Genomic DNA, 19,090 nt, shown 5'->3' on the forward strand with positions numbered 1-19,090 from the left:
CAGCGGAAAGTACCGCATGTGTGTAGATTTTACAAATGTTAATAAAGCTTGCCCCAAAGATTCTTACCCGCTGCCTAATATAGATCAGCTCCTTGATCAAACTGCTGGTCGCAAGATCTTGTCTCAGTTCGATGCCATCGCTGGAATCCAGCAGATCCCTCTGGACCCAGCCGACGTCGAGAAAACCTCCTTCATTACGCATGAAGGCACTTATTGTTACAATGTCATGCCTTTCGGGTTAAAGAATGCGGGGGCCACGTACCAGCGTTTAGTAGATAAGATGTTCGCCCATCTCATTGGCAAGACAGTACAAGTGTACATCGATGACATGGTAGTCCTAAGCACCGAAGAAGGCGACCATCCGCGAGATTTGGCGGAGGTGTTTAAGATTTTCAGAGCCTACAACCTTAAGCTAAACCCGGAGAAATGTTTCTTCAAAATTCGCAGCGGCAAATTCCTGGGTTGCGTGGTGTCAGAGAAAGGCATCGAGCCTAACCCCGCGAAGATCGAGGCAATCTTGGCAATGGAGCCACCGCGCGACCTGCAGGGGGTTCAAAGACTCAATGGAAGGATCATCGCTTTGGGACGTTTCATCTCTTGCTCGGCACAGCGGTGTTTGCCCTTTTATAAAGCAATCAAGAAGGAGCATCCCTTTAAGTGGTCTACGGACTGCCAGGCCGCGTTCAACGCCATCAAAAGTTTCCTCGCCACACCCCCACTGCTGTCGGTGCCAATACCAGAGCGAAACATTCACTTATACTTCACCATCACCGATGAAACAGTAGGAGTCGTTTTAACTCAGGAAGAGGGGACGGAGCTTTACCCGATCTAGTTTCTGAGCAAAGTGTTGAAGGGAGCCGAAATCCAATACTCCGAGGTTGAAAAGGCTCTATTCGCTATAACTCAAGCATCAGAGCGTCTGAGACCGTACTTTCAAGCGCATACGGTTGTGGTCAGAACCAATTACCCACTGAAAAAGGCCGTCCAGAAACCAGAGGTCTCCGGTCGAATCACCAACTGGTCCGTTCGACTATCCCAGTTTGACGTACGGTTTGAGCCCCGCACGACGATCAAGGCTCAGGTTCTGTCCGACTTCATCGTCGAATTCACCGGCTCGTCTATCACCTATGGTAAGTAAGGGTGTGGTGTCTGTGTTGAGGAGTGAAATCACATTCTTTTTCCTATGGTAAGTAAATGCCATTCGAGAGTGAGTGAATTATTCCATTCCGTAGTGAGGCATGTCTGGCAAGTAGGTAACTCCTTATGAAAGAAGAAGTCTAAATTTTAAGATTTAAGGAAGTTCTCGACCAAAAAGGACACAATGTTTAAGACCAGCTTTAACTCTTCCTTGAAATCTTAGTATGCATCTGTTCATTTTCCTAATTGCACCATACAATCTTTGTTTCCCTCTTCACTGTCTGAAACAAATTTCATTCCTAACTCTTCTTCTGATTCCTTCTTACAATTTGTTGCTTGAGGATAAGCAAAGGTTCAATTTGGGGGTATTTGTTAGGCATGAAATTGACTAAGTTTAACTTGATATTTATAAGGGATTTGGGTGTTATTTATGCTATATTGCAAAGAATAAGGACTGATTAATGTCTTTATGCAGATTAGTGAAGATAAATGCTAAACACGCTGGAAACAGCTTGTTTCGCTACGGCCAAAGAGGAGTGGAGCCTTTCTTATGTCCAGCGGTTAAACGCCGGATTATTCAATGACGGACAGCGACAGATCAGAGGTGGCAGAGGCAGAGACAGAGCAGCATGTGGAGAAGTGTAGAGGCGGCATTACCTAAAGAAGCATGATGACATGAAGTATCAACCCTTGAGTGTTCAAGGGTCAAAGGATCTTTAATCATTTCAGTTTATTTTGTTGTAGTTTTTAGTTGACTTATTTTCTGGAAGGGTACGAAGGTTGTACCAATTTTGCCCCTGTCTTTCTCCTTTAAGTAGGCGTAGCAAAGGAAAGATAGGGAGTTCGGAATTTTAGTAATTTTTAGAAGTAGAATAGTTGTCTGTAGAAAGAAAGAAAAGAGAGCTCGAATGGAGTCTCTTAAGGTTTCAAGAACTACCGATTACTCACTGCTCGATATGAGTGAGTAGTCTATTTTGAATGGGCACGGCCAGGCCGAGCCGGTAATGTAAGTTTTACATCGTTTTTAATGAATATTTAGTATTTTGCCAATGCTGTGATTGATGAGGATTTAACTTTCATGCCTCGGCGTTTATGCATGTGTTAGATGGATGATAGGACACTGCTTACATCTTCACTGATATCTCTATTAATCTCCCAACCTCGAAGCTGACTAGTTAGATGGTTGTGTCAAGGGTTTTCTTAATTTGAAATGCAGTTTTGTTCTTAATGCAAGAAAGAACGTATCTTTAGGACGCTAAAGGTTCTAGTAAATCTTAGGAGCTTGAGAACACATGAAAGTTGACTCAAGATCACATTAAAACTGATACTTTGGCTTCATTAGCATTATCTTGTATTCATTGGAATGTTGTAAGGCTTAGCACAACCTGTTCGGCAGTGTCGAGCCTGTTCTATTTTCTAAATCATTACCAGGTTATCTTATTTCTTACAGCGTCAGTCCTCTTGCATCCTTCGTAACCAACATCACACAATCAAATTAAAAAGGAGAAACATGTTTGACCCACACGCTGTTTAGCAACAATTTCTGATATACATTTGAATCTCAATCCCTGTGGAGACGATACTTAACTTATCACTTTATTACTTGTATCTAGTGCACTTGCTAGAGTCTCATTTGAGGACAACAAGTTTTTGGCGCCGTTGCCGGGGATTGAAAGCAACAAACTTTATCTGAAATTTCTGAGAAACAGGGTGTTTTTAATCCATTTGCTAAGGCGTGCAGGAAACAAAGAAGTTCTCAACCTGTTTATGCGTAGAGCTGGACCTCCTGTTTTTCCTATCGATCTCGAGTTAGAGAGAACGTGTAGACGAAACAGAGCGGGAGCCCGATGTGCTAGACAGAGAGAAAGACAAAGAGAGAGAAGAATGGCTAGAAGGGTACCACCCGAACAACCAGTTCAACCAAACCAAGAAGAAGAAGGAGAGAATAACAACCCTCCTGTTATGCGAATCAGAGATTATTCGAGGCCAACCACAGAGGGACATTCATCATGTATCGTGTTACCCAACGAGGGGAACAACATGTTCGAAGTAAAGGGGTCCATGATACAAATGATCCAGGCCTCCGTACAATTTAATGGGTTTCAATCTGAAGATCCAAATGGGCATATTCAAGAATTCATCACGTTGTGCAACACATTCAGATCGAACAGAGGTGTTTCTGATGATGTAATCAGATTGAAGCTGTTTCCTTTTTCCCTGAGGGATAAAGCTAAGAACTGGCTAAGAAATTTACAGCCAGGAACAATCACAAGTTGGGAAGAGATGGTGCGAGCTTTTCTGATGAAATATTTCCCACCACGATAAGCCATCAAACTGAGAAATGAAGTGTCTCGGTTCATACAAGAAGAGGATGAGTCGCTGGCAGAAGCCTGGGAAAGGTATAAAGAGTTATTGAGAAGGGTGCCAAATCATGGTATCCCTATGTGGATGCAAGTGCAAAATTTCTACAATGGCGTGACCAACATTTACAAAATTCAAATCGAATCCATTGCTAACGGTAATCTAGAAGATCTTGAGCCACAGGCTTTGTATGACCTTATTGAGAAGGTAGTCAGCACAAGTTACAACTGGCACTCAGCCAGAAGTGAAGGGAAGAAGATGGGAAATGATGATGTTGTGTCAAAACTGACAAGTCAGGTAGAACAGCTTGCTCGACAGCTGGGAAAGATAAACGTGTCTTCGATCCACAATGAACCACCATTCAATGACATTTGTGATTTTTGCGGAGGAGCTCATTTCAACATAAATTGTCCCGGAGTTAAGCAAGGAAAGGGCACACAGGCTGAATGTGACTACGCAGGGTATAATCAAAGGAACCAGCCTAACCGTTATTCTAACACGTACAACTCTGAAACCAGGAACCATCCAAATTTTGGATGGACAGGCCAACCAGACCAGCTGGGACAACCACGGTATCAAGACCAGCCAAGGTATCAACAACAGCAAGGAGGACAGTACCAACGACAACCTCAGCAGCAATACAAGCAACCTGTGCTACAAAAGGAAGATGTAGAACCAGATATGAAAACAATGATGATGCAGTTCATGAAACAGACACATGCGTCGATCAAGAATCCGGAAACACAAGTTCACCAGATAGCTGCATCCATGACAAAAGGAAAGGGAATAATGCCAAGCAACACAGAGCCAAACCCTAAAGGGGACGTCATGGCAATCACCCTAAGGTCTGGTAAGGAAACTCAACCAATTGTTTTGACTGATAAGAATGCTGAGTGTGCAGGAACGTCTAAGGAAGCTGAAGGGGAACAGGAACAGGTCGTTCCCAGTAGTGAAGAAACAAGGAAGGCAAACTACACAAGTGAGCCGGACCAAGAGGAGGGCGAAAGAATGTATAAACCACCACCGCCGTATGTTCCACCTGTGCCATATCCAACGCGTCTAATCAACAAAAAGCTGGAAGAGCAGAATTCGAAAGTGTTGGATACCTTAAGGAAGTTACACATCAACATTCCTTTCGTAGAAGCACTGGCACAGATGCCGACATACGCCAAATTCCTCAAAGACATCCTGTCGAACAAAAAGAAGCTGGAGAACATTTCCATGATACAACTCAACAGAGATTGTTCGTCAATACTCCAAAACAAGCAGCAGCTGCCCAAGAAGCTAAAAGATCCAGGGAGTTTTTCGATTCCTTGTTCAATTGGAAAGCTAAATATTGAAAATGCACTATGTGATCTAGGGGCTAGCATAAACCTCATGCCGTATTCTGTATATGCAAAACTTGGAATAGGAGAACCCCAACCTACTCGTATGTCTATTCAATTAGCTGATCGTTCAGTATGCTATCCTAGGGGGGTTGTGGAAGACGTGCTAGTCAAAGTAGGGAAATTTATTTTGCCCGTTGATTTCATTATAATGGACATTGTTGAAGACTTGTATGTTCCTATCATCCTAGGTAGACCATTCTTAGCCACAGGCAGGGCATTGATAGACGTAGGCGAGGGACAATTATTTTTAAGGATTAATGGGGAAGAAGTCATCTTTAAGATGAACGAGGCAATGAGACGTGCAAATAATAATGATGACACATGCTGTTTCTTGGATGATTTTCAAAGTCTTTCTACTTTGTAGGAACAGGACACTTTAGAAACTTTATTAGGAGAAGAGGTGAACATATGCGAAGGAACAGGCTGTTCCATTGAATCCAGCCTACCGGCACCTCCTTTCGATCCTACTGTTCCTACTCATCGAGAGCCACCAGAGATACCAACTGTGCCGGTGACTAAACCAGAATTGAAACCGTTGCCTGCACACCTCGAGTATGCGTTCCTTGAACCACCCAGCGGAAGTCCGGTCATCATATCCTCAAAGTTAACTCCTGATCAAAAGGCCCAACTCATGGCGGTTTTGCGAAGAAACAAGGATGCAATCGCATGGAAAATTGATGACATAAAAGGAATTAGTCCTGCAGTCTGTGTTCACAGAATCTTGATGGAAAAGGAGCATAAACCAACTGTCCAACCGCAACGCAGACTAAATCCCCACATGAAGGAGGTTGTGTGAAAAGAAGTGATCAAGCTTCTCGATGCTGGCATTATTTACCCAATATCTGATAGTGTGTGGACAAGCCCTGTTCACGTTGTGCCAAAGAAGGGAGGAACAACAGTAGTCCTCAACGAGAAAGACGAGTTGGTGCCCACAAGAACAATTACAGGGTGGAGAGTTTGTGTTGATTACAGAAAGCTCAATGAAGCCACGAGGAAGGATCATTTCCCTTTGCCCTTCATTGATCAGATGCTAGAGCGGTTAGCTGGATATGCTTTCTATTGTTTTCTCGATGGGTATTCAGGATACAACCAAATTGCAATTCGTAGTGAGGACCAAGAAAAGACAACGTTCACATGTCCGTATGGGACTTATGCTTACAGAAGAATGCCGTTCGGGTTGTGCAACGCTCCAGCCACTTTCCAGCGATGTATGATGTCCATTTTTCATGACATGGTGGAGCGGACCGTAGAAATATTCATGGATGACTTCTCGGTTTATGGAAACTCTTTTGATAGCTGTGCTTGTGCGATGCAAGGAAACTAACTTGGTCTTAAATTGGGAGAAGTGCCACTTCATGGTCACGGGAGGAATTGTCCTTGGGCATAAAATTTCAGAGAAAGGGATGGAAGTGGACAAAGCTAAGGTAGAGGTGATAGAAAAGCTAGCTGTGCCTACCAATGTAAAAGATGTGCGAAGTTTTCTGGGGCACGCAGGGTTTTATCGCAGGTTCATCAAAGACTTTTCAAAGATTGCGCTTCCTTTGTCGGCTTTACTTCATAAGGAAGCCGAATTCTCTTTCAATGCAAACTGTGTGAAGGCGTTTGAGCTCTTAAAGACCAAGCTGATCAACTCGCCTATACTGGCAAGACCGAACTGGGAGCAACCTTTTGAAATGATGTGCGATGCAAGCGATACTTGTGTGGGAGCTGTTCTTGGACAAAGGATTGAGAAGAAGTTCCGGCCTATTTACTATGCAAGCAAGACATTGAACGAGGCCCAACAGAATTATACAACTACCGAGAAGGAACTTCTTGCAGTTGTGTATGCCGTCGACAAATTCAGACCCTACTTAGTGCTATCCAAGGTTGTTGTTCACACAGACCACGCTGCGTTGCGATACTTGTTTGCTAAAAAGGATACTAAGCCGAGGCTGATCCGATGGTTATTATTGCTTCAAGAGTTTGATCTAGAAATAAGGGATAAAAAGGGAACGGAGAATGTCGCGGCTGATCATTTGTCAAGGATTGATCACCAAGGCAGTCAGGAACAACCAGAGATTGTTGAAAGGTTTCCAGACGAACATCTATACACTGCACAGTCTGCGCCATGGTTTGCCGATATTGCCAATTACCTAGAAAGTTCGCTCAAGCCTCACAAACTATCCACTAATCAGAGGAGAAATTTTTTTGCTGAAATTAAATATTACTTTTGGGATGACCCTTATCTTTTCAGGTTGTGCGCGGATCAAATTATTCGAAGATGTATATCGCAAGAAGAGGGACAGGATGTTCTAAGCCACTGTCATGACCGTGAAGCTGGAGGACACCATAGCGCTAGCAGAACTGCAGCCAAGGTCCTTCAATCAGGTTTTTTCTGGCCAACGCTTTTCAAAGATGCCCATCTATTCGTTAGCACTTGCGATGAGTGCCAGCAAACAGGCAACATCTCGGCTAGGAATGCTATGCCCCTCAACAACATAGTTGTTTGCGAAATTTTTGACATCTGGGGCATAGATTTTATGGGTCCATTCCCTACATCCTTAGGAAATAAATATATCTTAGTTGTTGTAGATTATGTGAGCAAGTGGGTTGAAGCAATGGCTAGTCCCACCAATGACGCCCGTGTGGTAGTAAAATTCCTGAAAAGGCTGTTTGCCAGATTCGGTGTCCCACGAGCGATCATTAGTGATCAAGGAACCCACTTTTGCAATGCCAAATTCGAGAAGCTGATGGGAAAGCTTGGAGTCTCTCACAGAATTGCCACACCTTACCATCCACAAACAAGTGGACAGGTAGAGATTTCCAATCGTGAAATCAAAAGAATTTTAGAAAATACTGTTGGCAATTCTAGGAAAGACTGGGCAAACAAGCTAGACGATGCTCTTTGGGCATATAGGACTGCCTATAAAACACCAATTGGAATGTCTCCGTTTAGATTGTTATACGGAAAATCTTGTCACCTTCCTGTTGAAATGGAACACATGGCCTTTTGGGCATTAACTTTCTTGAATTTTGAGCAACAGGCTGTTGGAGATCAGAGAAGACTTCAACTCTGCGACATGGAATTGTTCAGGTTGTTCTCATATGAGAATGCCGTGAATTACAAGAACAAGACAAAGCTGTGGCATGATAAAAAAACTCCAGACAAAAACATTCCAAGAAGGTCAGAGAGTCCTCCTGTACAACTCAAGACTTAGGTTGTTTCCTGGGAAGCTAAAGTCAAGATGGACGGGACCTTATATGGTGAACAAGGTGTTTAATCATGGAGCGGTTGAGATTGGCAAGGAAAGTCAGGAACCTTTCAAGGTGAACGGGCAGAGATTAAAACCATATTTAGAGAATGATCACACAAGGAAGATTGATACCGTTCATTTCCAGGACCCCCCAAGCCAGTAAAAGCACAAAAAGGGTGTTCGCTACAAACACCAATTGTAGCACAAGTAATTTTGCATTTTAATTATTTTAATTTAGTTAAATAGTGTCAATTGTAGTAGATTCATTTAACGTAGAACTGTGATTCGTAATAGGTATCTCATGAACAGGCACAGTGGTAAAACTCAAGCCTTTTCCTAAAGGTGTAGTTTTACAAATGTACCTGTTCCGTAGGGGAGCAGTATCTTGGGAAAATTGGGCGGCAAAAAAAAAAAAAAAAAGTCAGAAAAAGTAGAGACGTCCAATCCTATCCCCATAGGCACCCATCTCGCATGTCTTCCTCGATGAAATCAAACGGATAGGGAGCAATTAATTCGAAATTTAAATCGTGACCGTTCGTCACCCTTGCTCCTATTTCGAATGAACATGCCGTTTTGCCAATCTGTCCAGGTGGCATCCTCTGAATCGACCTCATAATGACAGATTGGCAACGAGACGTTTCTGCTCTCCCTACTTAAGAGCTCTACTTCATTACGGTCATTCGCTCACTGTATTTTTTTCTTTCTTTTCTTTTTCTTTTCTTCGTTCGTTCTTTTCATTTAGACATTCCATGCTTTGTGCCCTTTACCACTGGGAAACATTATTTAAACTCGAGCACAGCATGAGAACCCGTGGTTCAGGAAAACACGTAAAAGTTGAGGGCTCATCCAAGAAAGAAAAATCGAAAGGGAAGATGACGGAGCCCAATACTGTAGCTTTTGTTCTAGACAAAAAACTGGTAAAGAAACTTTCCCAGTTCAAAGACGCAACCGTGCAGGCTTACTACGAAGAGCTGGCTAAGCTTGACTTCGGACCCATCCGAACAGTTTGTTGGGAAACCCTAAGGCGGCTAAAGCTTGATGCTCGTGTGCGCGCACTCATGGAGGCAGGCCACTTTGGATGCTTCTTTGAGATGAAGGAACCTGCCTATCGGGAACTGACACTCGAGTTCTTGGCCACTTTTAAGCACAACGTGGAGATAACCGATCCTGAGGAAGAGGGAAAGTTCAGCTTCCGACTCATGGGACACTCCCAGAGGCCTTCGCTCAACTTGTTCAACCAGATGTTAGGCGCTGCCGATGACGATGACCTTGAATCGGAAAGCTACAAAGAGGCATTCACCAAGACGCCAGATGTCTTTGACCCTACGGCTTTCTGGGAGTCAATTTCGGGACAGAAATACTATGACGGTAGCGTGTCCAAGGCTTCCAATGTTGATGACTATGCAATCCGCTATTTGCACAAGCTAATTTCCGGCACAATATTTGCCCGTGAAAATCAAGCCACCATGCCACATGCAGATCTCACCGCCTTGTGGAGTATGGCAGTTGGGCCGAGAATGAATCTAGGCTACTGGTTCGGAGAATACATCAGCACTTTCTGCAAGAACTCTTCACTCATCTGTTGTGGGAGCATCGTCACCAGGATTGCTGAATCGATCGGAGTTTTTAAACCCGAGGACCACTCTCGTCTCACGATTGTAAACCACCCGGACCAGATTGACCTCCGGAGCCTACAGAAGATGTTGTTCGGAAAGATGGTAAATGGGAAGTGGGTGTGGATGTCGGACTTTGTTACATCAAGGCAAACAGAAAGCCGAAAAAGGAAAAACGAACCAACAGTGTCGGTCTCATCGGATTCTGAACAGGTCGAGAAACCAAAGGACCTGGCCTTCTATCAGAAGTGTGCAAAGCTTTCCAGTGAGGATATAATGGACCGATTCAATGCCTTGTGTGCCCAAAATCAGGAAAACCGCGAAATGATATTCACCATGGAACAAAAATACGAGTCACAACAGAGGTCGATCGACATGCTCAAAACCATTTGTATTAAGGAGCATGACAAGGAAAGTCCCTCTGGTTTTTCTGAAAAGAGTCCGATAAGAAAAGTGCCTGAAACACATGCTAGTGCTCATGTTAATGCTAATGCTGGTACGTCCTCGAAAGAGGATGGCATTCCTACCACTGTGGATAGAGAGGTTAACTCTTCTCTCTCCCAACCCGCCTGATCTGTCCAAATTGTCGCTGTCCTAGCATCTGGTAACCTCTAACACCCTTACTCTCTCATGTTATGCTCTGCCTGTATTATTATGCTTTCATTTATCTACAATCTACTGCCGTGTTAATAACATTGAGGACAATGTTTGGTTTTCATTTGGGGGTGGGGATTGTGTATCACAATTTATGCGGGCATGACATGATAAATGCTTTAAATTTTGTTTGTTTAATTAGTAATTTGATGAAGAACAAATATCCCTTGAGAATCTCTGTTGCATATGTCCTTGGTAATTATTGTGATGCTTGTGTTAATTTTCTCTTCTGACCATTTATTCACCATCTAGTCAATTGTTTTGTGTTCAGCGGGAATCAAAGAACAGACTGTGCATGTTTTGATGTAGTAGTTTAGTGTTACTTGCTTGTTTGCATTTTGTGTCCCCAAATCAGGAAGTTCCAAAATTTTTCAAATTTTTAATTCCTCTTTCAAAATTAGTAACCCTTGCCTTACTGCATTTTCCCAAATATAGTGAGAACTTGAGCCTAAGATTGCATCTATGGTATGCATTGATTCTTTTCTGAGTGGGCCAGCGCTCACTATCTTTAGGGAGAATTTGCCTTGGTGCCCTGTTGAAATGGTGATTGGTTCTGACTTTCATAGGAGGAAAAAGGCATTTAGTTACCCTCTCCGCTACACAAAAAGACACATGTGCTTTGCACTCCAATGATTAGGATAACCAAGTCGAGCCATGACATGTTCTTTCTGAAAAACCACGAATGATAGCCCTCTCCCTTCACTTAAAACTCTAAAACACCCTGAGTTCTATCTTATGCTTCGAAAAGCCAATCGTTTAAAATAGAATCACGTGCTTAAGTTATGCAAAAATAAGCGGTTGAGCAAATATTGCTTAGGAAAAGACTGAAAGGACTTGGGAATATAATGTGGTGAGGAAGGAACCTTAATGAAATAACAAAAAGAGTACTGGGTCATGAGGAAACAGGTTGTATAGATAAGCAAAAAGGGTGAATAACAGTAATCAATGTCGGTTGTGTAGGTTAAATAAATTGCAAAAAGACAGAGTTCATACACTGAAATAGCCTTTCACTGTCAAACCTGAACCTAAGCCTAAGATTACAACCTTTATAAAGTCCTTTGGACTATGTCTGGAGGAACTTTGACCCTTAGATTCGGGACCAATAGGCAAACTCGCACCCTAAGGGTGTGGTGTCTTTGCTGAGGAGTGAAATCACATTCTTTTTCCTATGGTAAGTAAATGCCATTCGAGAGTGAGTGAATTATTCCATTCCTTAGTGAGGCATGTCTGGCAAGTAGGTAACTCCTTATGAAAGAGGAAGTCTAAATTTTAAGATTTAAGGAAGTTCTCGACCAAAAAGGACACAATGTTTAAGACAAGCTTTAACTCTTCCTTGAAATCTTAGCATGCATCTGTTCATTTTCCTAATTGCACCATACAATCTTTGTTTCCCTCTTCACTGTCTGAAACAAATTTCATTCCTAACTCTTCTTCTGATTCCTTCTTACAATTTGTTGCTTGAGGACAAGCAAAGGTTCAATTTGGGGGTATTTGTTAGGCATAAAATTGACTAAGTTTAACTTGATATTTATAAGGGATTTGGGTGTTATTTATGCTATATTGCAAAGAATAAGGACTGATTAATGTCTTTATGCAGATTAGTGAAGATAAATGCTAAACACGCGGGAAACAGCTTGTTTCGCTACGGCCAAAGAGGAGTGGAGCCTTTCTTATGTCCAGCGGTTAAACGCCGAATTATTCAATGACGGACATCGACAGATCAGAGGTGGCAGAGGCAGAGACAGAGCAGCAGGTGGAGAAGTGTAGAGGCGGCATTACCTAAAGAAGCATGATGACATGAAGTATCAACCCTTGAGTGTTCAAGGGTCAAAGGATCTTTAATCATTTCAGTTTATTTTGTTGTAGTTTTTAGTTGACTTATTTTCTGGAAGGGTACGAAGGTTGTACCAATTTTGCCCTTGTCTTTCTCCTTTAAGTAGGCGTAGCAAAGGAAAGATAGGGAGTTCGGAATTTTAGTAATTTTTAGAAGTAGAATAGTTTTCTGTAGAAAGAAAGAAAAGAGAGCTCGAATGGAGTCTCTTAAGGTTTCAAGAACTACCGATTACTCACTGCTCGATATGAGTGAGTAGTCTATTTTGAATGGGCACGGCCAGGCCGAGCCGGTAATGTAAGTTTTACATCGTTTTTAATGAATATTTAGTATTTTGCCAATGTTGTGATTGATGAGGATTTAACTTTCATGCCTCGGTGTTTATGCATGTGTTAGATGGATGATAGGACACTGCTTACATCTTCACTGATATCTCTATTAATCTCCCAACCTCGAAGCTGACCAGTTAGATGGTTGTGTCAAGGGTTTTCTTAATCTGAAATGCAGTTTTGTTCTTAATGCAAGAAAGAACGTATCTTTAGGACGCTAAAGGTTCTAGTAAATCTTAGGAGCTTGAGAACACACGAAAGTTGACTCAAGCTCACATTAAAACTGATACTTTGGCTTCATTGGCATTATCTTGTATTCATTGGAATGTTGTAAGGCTTAGCACAACCTGTTCGGCAGTGTCGAGCCTGTTCTATTTTCTAAATCATTACCAAGTTATCTTATTTCTTACAGCGTCAGTCCTCTTGCATCCTTCGTAACCAACATCACACAATCAAATTAAAAAGGAGAAACATGTTTGACCCACACACTGTTTAGCAACAATTTCTGATATACATTTGAATCTCAATCCCTGTGGAGACGATACTTAACTTATCACTTTATTACTTGTATCTAGTGCACTTGCTAGAGTCTCATTTGAGGACAACAGCAGACCATGGATTCCGATGCCATGCGTTTAGTTCGCAGTTGTCAAGCATGTCAGATACACGCCAACACTCATCATGCCTCGGTGGTTCCATTCAAAGGCATTGTCACACCTTGGCCATTCGCGGTATGGGGCATCGACCTACTCGGCCCTTTCCCGATGGCTTTAGCACAAAAGCGTTTCGTTGTAGTGGCATTTGATCACTTTACCAAATGGATCGAGGCTGAAGCAATTGCCAAGATAACGACAGATAACGTAATCGGTTTCCTCAAGCGAACAATCATATACCGATTCGGGGTCCCTCACTCCTTCATCACTGATAATGGGAGGCAATTCGACTGCAGTCAATTCCGCGAGTTTTGCGCGGAATGGGGCATCAAAGGGCGGTACACCTCGGTGGTGCACCCTCAGAGCAACGGCCTCACTGAGGTAAGCAACCGAACACTCCTGCGAGGAATTAAAACGCGTTTATCCGGCCAAGGCAGGGCATGGCCCGACCACATTGCGGCAATATTGTGGTCATACCGCACTACCCCTCACTCGGGTACAGGACGCACTCCTTTTTTCCTCGCTTACGGGGAAGAAGCAATGGCACCTTCTGAGGTCATCCTTCACTCCCCTCGACAGACCAGTTTCGAATAAATCGACAACAGCGCGGAGCTCGTGGAAGCTAGTGACCGACTAGAAGAGGAGCGCCTTAATGCTCTATTGCACATCACGGCCCATAAGCAGAACATAGCGCGTTATCACGATAGGAGAGTTCGCCCCAGCACTTTTCAGGTCGGAGACCTTGTGCTCAGAGACGCCGCAGCTGCACAGTCCCCATTGGCTCAAGGCAAGCTCGGCCAATCATGGGAAGGGCCATACAAGATCGACACTGTCCTCCACAATGGAGCTTACAAGATCGCCTCTTTAGACGGTTTGGTCTACGACAATAGCTGGAATATCCAGACATTGAAGAAGTATTATCAATAGCTTGTAAAGGAAATCATCAATAAAGGGTTCTCGTTCTCTGTTTTCCTTTTTTGTTGAAAAACCCCATCTTGATGACAACCGGAAGCGAGCTACCTAATTCGGTTCTCGCAATACAAGAGCATCTATATGATATTTAAAGGGCCTATCGAGCATCTCGATCGCCTTCGTAATCGACCAACAATCCCATATTGTTATCGATTGCTCAAAAGCGGGCACAACAATGCGTTTTCCTCTACAAGAGCATCTATATGCTATCCAAAGGGCCTATCGAGCATCTCGATCGCCTTCGTAATCGACCAACAATCCCATATTGTTATCGATTGCTCAAAGGAGGGCACAACAATGCGTTTTCCACTACAAGAGCATCTATATGCTATCCAAAGGGCCTATCGAGCATCTCGATCGCCTTCGTAATCGACCAACAATCCCATATTGTTATCGATTGCTCAAAAGCGGGCACAACAATGCGTTTTCCGCTACAAGAGCATCTATATGCTATCCAAAAGGCCTATCGAGCATCTCGACCGCCTTCGAACTAGCCTAGCAATCGCATATTGTTATCCATGATTTGCAGGCCGACATCGCATTATCAAAATGCTATCCGCAAGGCTAGTCGAGCACCTCTGGTGGTTTCTGGGCCACCGAAACAATCTCGTGTTATAACCACATTATCACGAACAAGTACTTCGATTCATGCTCCGTTAAGCAGCACTAGACAAACATATTAAACGCTCACTAAGGAAGAAATTTCAGGGTATACACCAACAAGCAAAACTGCATAGACTTATATTTTATAACAAGAAAAACATTCCACAAGTTCATAACAGAAGAAAGGCCCCAACCACGGCCAAAACACAGAAAACTACAGATCAAACACGTCACAATCACTCGAGAGTAGCACGGACACTGTCAGGGTTCGGGATAGCCTCCGCATCCATAAGGGCTTGATGCACTGCTCGCCAATCAATGCATTCGTCGGTGTTATGCCCGTTCTGCCTATGGTATAAGCATGCTTTCCCCACATGAGTCACTCGGTGTGCCGGATCGGCCGGTATAGGCCCCAGAAATCCCTGTCTTGAGAATTCAAGAAAAACTACGCTGCGAGGTTTCACCGGATCGACGAACGTCGCCCCATGGGGACGACTTGGCGAAGCATGGCGCCCAGGACGACGGTTCTCCAGCACAAGAGGAAGGTTCATAACCCTGTCTAGTTCATCGGCCAACAGCCGCCTAACCCAGGCAGGATGAGGATTTGTCACGGGCACCACTGACTCATCGGGGTTCAAGAACCCAATCCCATCCTGCGACCAGACTTTCTTCTCAGTGGAAGAAAAGGCGCTGATAACAACTTCGCATGAGTCCATCGCAGATCCAGTATAGGGTGCGGAACTCTCACTCTCCCCGTTTCGACTTCTCCGCGAAAGACTCCGGTTCATCCATACAGGAGAAGCATATCGCACTTTCTTGTCTAGCTCGTGATCATCCCTAGAGGGGCAATACACATAGGGATGGGGCATCGCCAATATAGCTTTCTGGACTTCGAGCACCTTAGCAGAATCCACGACATCCCGGAGCGACATCACAACGAAACTAGGAGTAAAAAAGGCGACTAGAAATATGAGCGCTTGAAGTAAGAGCACCACATGAACGAAAACCGCAAGCAAAAATCGACTCCTATTTATAGCGAAACAGGACAAGACTTGAAAAACACATCATGCAAGCTCAAATCAAATCAGAATGCAAAATGATGATCACATTAAACTGCCAAAAGATCCACAAAGATACCAACCGTACAGAAATTATTACACCTTTGAAAAACAAAAACATTGGATAACAGTCTCAATCACTTCTTCTTGAATCGACCGCAGAACTCTACGGCTTTCGCCTGGGCCGCCTTATCGTACACATTCGGAGAAAATATAACCTCCGGAGGCACATCATACCCGGCGGAGTGAGCAGCCGCGATCATCATCATCCTATCCATTTTGATCAGCTTCTCCTCGCGCTGACCCGCAAGAGCACGCAGCTCGCTAGCCTCCTTCTGAGCAGCTTCAAGCTCTCGCCTCAGTTTCTTATTCTCCTCACACAGCGTGTCGGCTTGCTTGGCTCTCTCGTCAATTTTCTCCTTCATTCGGCGAGTCCATAGGGTGGAGAACTTGAGCATAACCCTATAAGAGCGAATTTTCTCCACTTCCAGTTTCAATTTTTTCGCCAGCTCCACCCTGCCTCCTGTCTCCACCTTTAGCTTCTCGGCCAGCACAGCAATCTCGCCCTCTCGGCGCTCCAACAGCTCCCCGACGGCGGCTACTTTCCCATTCGCCGTTTCCAGCTCCTTCACCGCGTTCTGCAGGCCTTACTCCATATCCCGAAACAGGTTCTCATCATTAACACACATGTCAAAGACAGTGTTAGCATTTTGAATAGCCTGTATTAAAATAGCATAACTCATTGCACAGTGGTTAGAAACAAACTTAGGCGAACAAATCAAGAGAGCTTACCACACCAAGCACCGATAGGGTCTCCACGCCAAGGTTCATCTTGGACACACCGTCCATTCGGACAACTTCCCCGGGGACCTTAGCTACGCGAGCCATCGCCCGAGCTAGGTCAGATGTCGCCATATCCGAGTGGACCGACAAGCCCATGACATACTCGCGAAACTTGGCAATCTTAACATCCATTCTTTTCATCATTTCCGGATGATCGCCTATGCGATCCATCATCCCTGCTCCGAGATCGGAACCACCCTCGGTACACACTCGTTTAGAGCTGTCGGTTTCTCCACCAATATCATCTCCAGCACGAACTTGGTCGCTCTTCATCCCAGCAACGGCCTTACCTTTTTCTATCTTACGTTTCTAGGTAAGGGGCCCCTGAAGCTGCTTCTCAACCTGCTCCTCTTCAACAGCCATCACATCAGCAGTTTGCTCGGCCTCCTGCTCCTCCACGGGCATCCCTTGCGGAATGTCTCCAGCAACCTCAAGATCCTCATGCGCCGAGAGCACGCCCCCCATGCTCTGAACCACCTAGTTCACATCTTCAAGCGAAGAAAACGACGCCAGGGATCCGGAAGCAACATCAAAAGCTTCCTCCGCAGTATCGAGGCCAACACCAAACTCGTTTGGATCAAAGTCCATGCTGACACGGGAAAATTTAGACTACATAGACTACATAGTAACAACATCACATCGAAAGAAATGAACAAAACCTACAACCCCGACCCCTCACCTACAACAGCGACGTTCACAGAAATCGCTTCTAGTTTCGCCAACTCTCCGGCTTTGAAGTTGTATCCACGTTTCCACCTCTCAAAGTCCGCCGCTGTCCATCCGAATATCTGAGCCATTCGCCATTGATTCCAAATATAGTACCCGGCGGCTAAGAAATGATGAACAAGCTCGTCGACGTCTTGCTTACGATCTTTATCTGTCGGAAGCCCCTTTAAGTATGACACGAGCTACTCCTCAAAAGGCAACTTTTCTCGAGACTTCAGCCAACGGCTGGGATCCATGGACTCCTCGTTCCACACTACTCGGAAAGGGAAGTCGTCGTCCAGCTTTCGCACCAAAAAGTAATGGTGCCTGTACTCATGAACTTTGTCTTTCAACCCGCCAATCACCTTGAACTTTTGGTGCGAGAAGGTAACGTGTTGAGATCAGGGCCCCTTATTTGGCCGAAAGAACTCGCAGAATACCAACCCAGTTGCCCGATACCCAACCGATCGACATAGTGAGTAGAAGGCCACCATCATCCTCCACCCGTTCGGGTGAATTTGGCCTGGACACAGGTCATACTCCTTTAGAACCTCCACAAAAAAAGGAAGTAGGGGCAACCGCATCCCCGATTCAAGCTGCTCCTCGTAAACGATAAGCTCGTTCGTGCCACCCGCATGATGAGCATGGATATCTTCCTCGAGCGCGACTAACTCGTAGGGCTTCCCCAATCGATACACAGCAGACATAGCAGCCAAATCCTCGGTAACAATAATACTATGCGCATCTTCGACCGAAAAAGATTCTGGCCTTTTTGGCCGCTCCACTCCCTCAAACCGCCGACCATCAATACTAGTGACCTTCGCGGCACGAGTCCATACCCTCTAGCGCATCTCCTCGTAAATCAAGGCCAGGGGACGCTCTTCAGTAATCAAGCCCTCTGGTACTACAACCACTACCTCAAGAACTCTGGCGGCAACTCCTCCTAACGGCAGCTCAACACTAGGCGGCGCACGCTCTACGGTTTTCTTCCTCTTTGTCGCAGCAGAAGCACTCTCCTCTCCCGCGTTCGCGAAGCGTCTCGCAGCGTAAAATCACCCGGTGTCACTGGCGGCAATCTTCTCAGGGCTCCCCGTGAAGAACCCTCTGACATACTTCCCCTCCCTAGAAAAAACAACTAAAGAAAAGAGCGAAAGATAGGAGAAATTAGAGGTACGACTGACCTCGCAAAGGTTACGACAGACGTCGTAAGGAATGATCAGCAAAGCTCCATCAACTAATATGTCCGGTACCCAAGCAAGCGCGACTAGAATAGAAGAGCACCGACGGAACGATTGACAAGAAATAGCGGCTTCAAATATAGCACGAGACGGTACAAAAACACAAAGGGAAGAAACTCTGGCAAAATAAACCGCAAAAGAGGTTTTCCCCCTGCTTTTTATAGCCAGCCAAAAACGGAGGCGTCGGCAACACACGATGTTCAAGGTGTCTTTTACGGCGCATGCAGGGGCATTTAATGCAGGGGCAATAAATTATGCACTAATATCCACGGACGCATGCATAGTTCTGAAAGGTCTCAAATGGGCAAATCGGGCACCTTTCCATCCAGCTGTCCACCACTTGTTAAAAGGGGAATAAATCCTATTTTCATGTCTCCTCGCATGAAATGCTCGGCTAACATCGCCGGGGGGGACCACTTGATTCAGAATATCACATTGAGGCCCAAGAGGCCCACCAACGTCCGACAAGCAA

This window comes from Euphorbia lathyris, chromosome 9, assembly GCF_963576675.1.
Source record: "Euphorbia lathyris chromosome 9, ddEupLath1.1, whole genome shotgun sequence".
Classification (NCBI taxonomy): Eukaryota; Viridiplantae; Streptophyta; class Magnoliopsida; order Malpighiales; family Euphorbiaceae; genus Euphorbia; species Euphorbia lathyris.